Source organism: Xenopus tropicalis, chromosome 9 (genome assembly GCF_000004195.4).
Source record: "Xenopus tropicalis strain Nigerian chromosome 9, UCB_Xtro_10.0, whole genome shotgun sequence".
Taxonomy (NCBI): domain Eukaryota; kingdom Metazoa; phylum Chordata; class Amphibia; order Anura; family Pipidae; genus Xenopus; species Xenopus tropicalis.
The window spans coordinates 60,676,386-60,684,666 of NC_030685.2; the positions used below are offsets into that span (position 1 = coordinate 60,676,386).

General features: G+C 38.9%; 1 long non-coding RNA gene across 1 annotated transcript; it reads left to right on the forward strand.

Annotated features, from left to right (window-relative positions):
- The first annotated feature begins 317 nt into the window (after positions 1-317).
- Positions 318-3,646, forward strand: LOC116407713. Its single transcript, XR_004220517.1, has 5 exons — positions 318-505; positions 961-1,089; positions 1,780-1,923; positions 2,766-2,860; positions 3,173-3,646. It is a non-coding gene; the product is annotated as an uncharacterized LOC116407713 (long non-coding RNA).
- The last annotated feature ends 4,635 nt before the right edge of the window (positions 3,647-8,281 follow it).

The following is an 8,281-nucleotide window of genomic DNA, read 5'->3' on the forward strand; positions in this document are numbered from 1 at the left end:
AAGCTCCATAGCTACAGTATGCATTTTGCTATAATGGTATTTGTAATGTTATATTCTTTCTAAAGTGATTAGACAATAACAATTCAGCCTCTATTAAAGCTTACCCACATTGCTTGCATAGCTCGCTTAAGGCCCAGGCATTCCCAATCTACAATTTTATACCTGTTTTATTGAAGTATTAATATGGTTTGCTTAAACTGGGTGGTAATTTTAGAAATCCATTATTTGAGCAGTTACAGATGAGTCAGGAAAAAAAAATAAAGAATTATTTGAGAATGTTTTTGCTATTTGGTAAATTATCTTTCCTTTTAAGGTTTTGGCAGACACTGCATATGATGCATCGGCAGACTGGTGGTCATTCGGTGTCGTTGTTTATGAAATGGCCACCGGCATGCTGCCCTTTTCACCAGCTGGAACCTCTCAAGAACAACTAGACAACATCATGAGCAGGGAGCCATATTATCCTAAACATGTTAGGCCAAAATTGCGCGACTTCATACAACAGGTTGGTAAAAAGGCATTGAGATTCTAACTGAACTGGGGCTGTTTGGGCCTCAGTGTACTTAAATAAATGCAAGGACCTATTTTGAATCCTAGTCCAGACATGGCTGCTGCCATTACAGTAATCCTGTTGCTTAAATCATAGGAAGTCCCATGTCCTCAGTATCCAAATGTCCATCTACCTTATGGCTTTATTTGGGCTTCAAATATCCTGATTACCTACAGTTAATATGTTAGTCTATTATGATTGCACAGCTATGTTTAAGGTTCCCACATTTGTCAGGTTTTAAACCCAGACAATGAGGCCTTGAAAAAAATGGCTTTCTGGGTCAAAACCTGTCCAAAAAGGTCAAAAAAGCGGTTAGATATTGTTTTTTTTCTTGTGTAAATATTTTACTGAATGGTACACAGCGAAATAACTGCAATTTTCTAAAACAATTATTCATTATATTTTTTTAGCTTTTGAAGAAGAAGGCCGAACATCGCCTTGGAGTGTGCGCCAATGTCCAGGACCACCCTTTTTTCTCTTCAGTTAATTGGAAGAATTTAAAGAAACAAAGATTGGTGCCCCCTCTAACACCAACGATTGTAAGTGCAAAACTGAATCCAGTTATTTCAAGTAATGTTTCTGCCTATTGCTGCACATTATTTCAGTCTTGTTCTGATCCTGTGTGCAATAGACTGTGTGGTTGTGTGAGACATTTCATAGACAATTAACTAAAAAAACACAAACATTAAAAAAAGTCAGACAGCTGCTTTCAGGGCTGGAACTAGGGGTGGGCAGAGGAGGCACCTCTCTAGGGTGCAACGATGTTGGGGCACAAGGTAGGTACCTCTCCTTCCTACCACTAGTACACGCTCCGTTGTTATTGCCCCCGCCACTTCTCGTTAAGAAAATTATTACATGGCCTCAGATTTCAAAAATGACTCCTTGCCCTGTGTGTTATTTCCCTTTACCATTTATGACTGATTGGGAGAGGTGCTATAGTGTAGAATTTATAGAAGGAGAGGAAAATATTGGGGACAGCTGCAGGGCAGGAAAAAAGCTTTTGATGTAAAATGAAAATACTATTCAGTTGTTTAGGCAGTTTGTATCGTAATTACATCATCATTTTTAATTTTATCTATCTTTGCAATAATAGCAATAAAACAAAACAATTGTTCATCTCTTGCTTTACTTACTAGGTGCTAATGGCGGTATTAGTATGTATGTTTCCTATCACCTTGGCTGAAGTGAAAAATTATTGTATAACTGTGTTGTTTCATTCTTTTTTATAGAAACCAATTGATGGGCTCAGCAACATTCCCTTTCCAGAATACAACATCACTGGGACTTGCATGATCAAGGACCTCACCTACATAGATCCAACTTGGCTGGACAAATAATTCATCTTTGTTCCACCAGCAAGGTAGAGGTTTGAGGTAGGCTAACATATTATTTCTAGAATTAATAATTGAGTTAAAAAAATGTAACCATTTATTTCAGAAATTTCCCTGTGCTAAACACAGTTCTTTTGAGCTCTACTGACTGTGCCCCTGCATTTTCTGATGAGTAGTCTGTGCTGTGTGTAGATTTTCTGGTGTTTGGTGGTATCACCACAGGAGAGCAGGGAGGGTGGTCATAAAGAACTCTGATCAATAATGGTAGTAGGCAACAGAAAGTGGAAGAGCACAGGCAAGACTTATAGAATGCACAAAACCTTATTTTGTTGTACTCTTTCATAATTACCTGTGTATTATTTTTGGCTTATATCCCCTTTAACCTCCAAAAGTGTCAGATCTTAGATGTTCAAGACTTCAAGGTGTAAACCCAGAGATATCTAATAGGCATCTGTTATTGGTATGAAACCCCCTCCCCAGCCTTCCACCCCTGGTTACAGACCAAGTTTTTGGAAAATACGTTTTCCATTTTATTAAAGATCTAACACAATTGGGGTGTTCTTTCTGACCTTTAGTGGGGCTCTGCAACAGAGAAAGTCCCTCACTCATCACACTATAAGTGGGCAAATGGAATTCTGGAAGTGAATCATTCTTTATGCCTTGCAATTTCTTATTGATATATAGTATTTATATGCACATTTTTATAGCACAAAGGGAGCTTTCAGCTTGAGCAATTATTAAGGAAACCTGAGTGAATTTCTTAACTAGGGCAAAAATACCCTTTTTTCCCTTATTTCTTAAATAATAAAAAGTTTTGAGCAATCTTAAATGTACCCCTAAAACTCTGTATTAGCAGCAGTTCTTTACTAGAATATTTTTTGCAGAATGATTCCCATCAAATGACCATTCAAAAGCTGTGCAGCCATTCCACCATAATATCCGCTAACACCTGGCTTACTCCTCCATCCTTTGATATCAGGTAAGTGTATCATTCCTTCAACAACCAACACAAGCACATGCTGTTTATTGCCGTTTTCTATCACGGACTTATAACTTGTTTCTTTGTCAAACTTTAAATCTACGATAGTAGGAGACTGTTACTTGTGTGTCAGAGCCATAAATTCTATACTCCCTGGCAAAAGAATTAATAAGTGGAAACTAATTCTGGCCACCCTGACCAACCTGTCAGCTCATTGCAGGCAATAACTGTAATTTACAGATTTATATACCTGTTCTGCTCTACCTTAACAAACCTAAAAAGCCTTGATCTCACCTCCGTTCTCTTTCACAGGAAGGTTCTCAACACATGTACCAACTGACCTAATAAGTGCAGGTTGGTAGCACTGTGGGATAGGTAAGTAACACCACCAGAGAAAGTACTTCTATGCTTTTTACATAAGTTCTTAATTAAGATGGTATATATTATAAGTAGCCACAGAGCTAAATACCATCATAAACCTGATGCCACAAATATACTTTCACCACAATGGCACAGATGCAGGAAAAGTACCATTTTAAAAGATCCTATGCCCAGACATATATCATCTGGGATACTGTCATCTAAGTACTTACTGGTGGTTATTTTGTTCTTGTTCTAAGTTTGAAAAAAAAAAAAAAAAAAAAAAAAAACTTTCCCTCCTTCCCGTGTTAATGCTAACCAGTTACTGTTTTACCTTTCTTTCCCTTTCCTTTTTTTTTCCTTCCCCAGTTCTCATAGCCTGTGCTGTCAACAGAGAGGAGGGTCGGGGTGGGCCTAGCTGGTGGCCTGTGACTAGTTAATCTTCAATCTTTAGGGCTCTGGCACACGGGGAGATTAGTCGCCCGCGGCAAAACTCTCTGTTCGCGGGCGACTAATCTCCCTGTGTGCCAGAGCCCTTAGAAAGTCACAAGCCACCACGGTACCTTCTGTTGTCACTTTAATCTATACCAACAATATTAGGATAACCTTGTCATTAACAATAATAAAAAAAAAATAACAAAAAATAAAATAATAGTTTTATTATAATTGGTTTATTAACTTTGCCAACCAGGTTTGTGCTGTCACCAGAGGGGAGGGTTTGGGGCGGGCATATTTGGTGACCTGTGACTGGCTTATACTCCGTCTTCTGCCAGTCACAGGCCATGGTTCCCCTCTGTTGACACCTCAACCTACATCTAACAATATTAACCAACATCCTAAAGATGATAAAATCTATAGCATAGGATTTATAGCAGCAAAACAAGCCCTGATAATAATAGGAAGCTTATTAACTTTACCAACCAACTTTTTAACTGCGCTGTCAGCTTATTAGCATTGTGCTGTCACCAGAGGAGAGGGTTTGGGGCGGGCATAGGTGGTGGCCTGTGATTTACTAATTCTTAATCTTTGGCCAGTCACAAGCCACCATGGTACCCCTCTGATGACACCACAACCTACATCTAACAATAATAGAACTACTCTCTTACCAACATCTTAAGAACGAAAGATTGCATTTATAATAGCAAAACAAGCTCCTGATAATAATAGGAAGCTTATTAACTTTACCACCCAGACACATAATTAATGACATTCAAATGGTAAATGCATATTATTAAGAGCTGAATTGCATTAATTCAATAAATATGAAATAATCTGCTTTAATTTATTTTCCTAACATATGATACAGATAAGGTATTTAATATGTATATTTAATGTCAAGCACAAAAATAGAAGGTGTATAATGCGGATACGCCAAAACTTCCACAAGCCAAAATATATAAAATCAGGTAGGTTTCACAAGGACCCACTCAGGCCAGTAAGCCAAGAGAGATTTATCATAAAAATATCCTCAAAAATGTCTGATGCTCCTATGAACGAGTGCACACAGCAGGAACCACATCAGGATATTTTTAGAAAGATTTTTTTTCTTTTTACTCCTCTCACCGGCCTGAAGAGATCCCAAATGCCTATTCCCTTCTTCTTAATTTAGCCAAAAAACTTATTTCTAACCAATAGAAAGGGTCCTTTCAAATTTTTTACAAATACATTTCCAAAACATTTAGAAAGAAAGAAAGAAAGGATGCCCCTCACCCTCCTATTGGTCCAGAAAAATAGATTTAATAAAACATAAAAACCCTGCCAGATAATTCCCTATGAGAACACTTTCAACATCATAAACATGTGGCAATGGATACAAAAAGTAATTTATCACTCTAGGTTGATTTCCAGTGTTTCTTTGCCATGGTCTGTGATATCACTAGAGGGAAGGGATTGGGGTGGGCATAGCTAGTGGACTGTGACATGTGTCAATTTTTTGCCAATCACAGCCCACTAGTGGCGTCCCTCTGGTGATATCACAAGTCAAAAGACTTTACTTTTACTTGAAATTCTCTTTCTGATCAAACAGTTTGTCATTTCTAACTTTTTAGCTAAAATTAATCTTAGCTAATGCTCAGGTAGGCCCATAATAATGCGATAGAAGTTCCTTTTTGGCCATTTTTATGCCTAAACCCTTTAAACCTAAAAATAGTTACATACGTAAAAATAAAAATGCAGTATTCTACAAATCTACCAGTTGTGTAACTTAATTTCTCTTTCGTATGAAACAGTTTATAATTGATCAGGCAATTGATCAGATAAAACAGGCTTTATCATGGTCTGTGTTATCACTAGAGGGGAGGGCTGGGGGTGGGCATAGCTAGTGGCCTGTGGTTGGTCAACTTTAAAATCTATGACCAACCACAAGTCACCAGTGGCACCCCTCAAGTGATTTCACAAACTAAAACATTAGATATTTTTTATAAACAAAATACAATTAATCATTTAAGTGGAACTGTAAACTTCCAAGAACAAATTAGAAAACTAGTACCTGTATTACTGCAGCAAACGGCTGATCCCAACTTTATTCCAAGGTGCTTTACAACTGATTGAATGTTTCGGGACCAACACAACCTTTCCTCAATGATTTCTAACTTCCAGACATGCTCCTGGTATTCAAAAACATATGTTATCAATTGAATCAACCAGACCCATAATAATACAGATTCATAACCACCAGAAACAGGCACAAAAATGTAAATAGAAAATTGTTTTATATGAGAGAGTGCAGGTAATCAGATAAATATATAAACACTTGTACAAAGAGTTACTGTTTCTTAGACAACAGTCAGGCCTTGGAGTTGAAATGAAACCAGAACAAAGATGAAAAATAAAATATTTCTGTAACATGGGGAATATACTTCTCTGTTGCTTGCTGGAGCTGTTTTCCCGTCACCCAGCTACACCTGCGAAGGTGAGATAAATGTATGATTATGTATATATAGGACACTTCACTTCCATAGACTCCTTTAAGAAACATACTTCTCCACTGGTTGCTGGAATCTTTTTCTGGTCCCCTATAAATATGAGATAATCATATGATTAGTAATATTTAGACTTACAATACCGTTATCTCACTCCCTCTCTGTATAGCCTCAAGGGCACTCATCACATACACATACACATTTTGCCCTCTCTGCTTCTCACTATATATTACCCCCTAAACGCCCTCCATTTTCCTGTCACTCTCTAACCTAGGTGATCCATGGCAACCGGCTTTAGATATTCATAACAATCTCTCTGACTTCATGTTTCCCCTTTAATCTGTGTGTGTATATATTATGTACAAACACCTGCATGCCTTGTAGTATCTGTTGTTTCAAATCAATAAAAATAAACTTAATATTTGTAAACCTCAAAATGGTTTGTTTGTATTTTTATTTATTCTACTATATACAATGCTTGGGACCTGGAGTTTCCCAGATAAGGGGGTTTTCTGTCATTTGGATCACGATGCCATTAGTCTTCAAGTCCTCTCCGTGCAACCAGATAAAAGCAGAACCCCAGAAAACATCCTGCAGAACACAAAAAGAAAGGTGACAGTGGCAGTATAATTTAATCTGCAATACCTTAAGGCTAATGCCAGACGAGGCGTAGGGTGGATATTTTCGGCAAGCGTAAAAATTCCGCCCTATGTCTCTTACTTGTGTCTGCACCCAAATGAATAGAATACGCTCGGGTGCGCGAGTTTGAGGCCTAGCCCTGCCACACTTTTACTTCTACTATCTAGCCTCTCAAATCTACTACATACATTGGTGCCTTGCCCCTAACCCGTATAATCCCAATACACAACTCCAAGCATCCATCCTCCACTCAATAGAAGGCCTAAGCACTTACCCTTATAGACACCACGCAGATATGACCAACCTACCACATACGCTACTGACCCCGCATAAAGCATGGACCACAGCCTTGAAAACTCTACACCATCCCTGGCCACTTCTCTCACCCCAACTCCCACTCTGGGCCAACTCGCTTTTACCTGACCTACAGGAACTACAAGATTATACCTACTGGCCACGACTGGGCTTTAAGAAACTTGGCGATCTAACACTTGGTCCTCAGTTTCCCACATACCACGATTTACAAGACAGAGCCCTAGGAAACCAGATACAATTTTATAGGTACCTCCAACTTAGACACGCCTTCCACGCACAATTTCACACCCTTCCCCCCACAATAACCACAGTAACCTTAGAGGACATCCTGTTCTCCCCATCTCCAGCCAAACTACTATCCAGGCTATATAAAGAAATGATGACAACAACCAAACCACCCTTTGATCGAGCCTACCGCCTGTGGACGCAAGACATCCCAGAGCTAACACAAGAACAATGGGAAGAAGCCACAGAAAATGCTTACAACTTCCTAATCTCAATAAAGGATAGGCTCATACAATACAAATTCCTGCACCAAACCTACATAACACCCCTAAAACTGATGAGATTTGGGAGGAGACAGTATGACCTCTGCCCAAGATGTAAATCCCCCGGGGCCAACTTCTTTCACATGATTTGGTCCTGTCCCCCCATACATGAATTCTGGTCCAAAACAATGGAAACACTAGCAAATGAACTGGGTACCCCGCAGATAGTAGACCCAATACCCTGCTTGTTAGGAGTCATAGATGAAATGCTACCCACTAATGCGGCCAGAGTTAGGTTGCGTACACTCATGTTCTACGCCAAAGAAACAGTAATTATGCACTGGATGGGAGACACTCTCCCCTCCCTAACATTCTGGAAAAGGCTGGTAGATGGAGCTCTTCCTCTTATCAAACTAACCTACGAAACAAGGGGCGCATACGACAAGTTTGACAAGATCTGGGAAAGCTGGTATAAACAAGATATTAGGGACGCATAGCTTATCCCCTTACATTAAGTGTGACTAACTCGACAGAACTAAACACAGCCACCTACACTGTGACAACCACAATGCCTAGCTATAGTTCCCTCGTCTGCATTAACCAGAACCTGAATCGACACCATTCCGATATCAATATACTGAACACTGTTTGTATCTTTGTTTTGTCATGTTGTAAAACAATAAAAATTTACCTTTAAA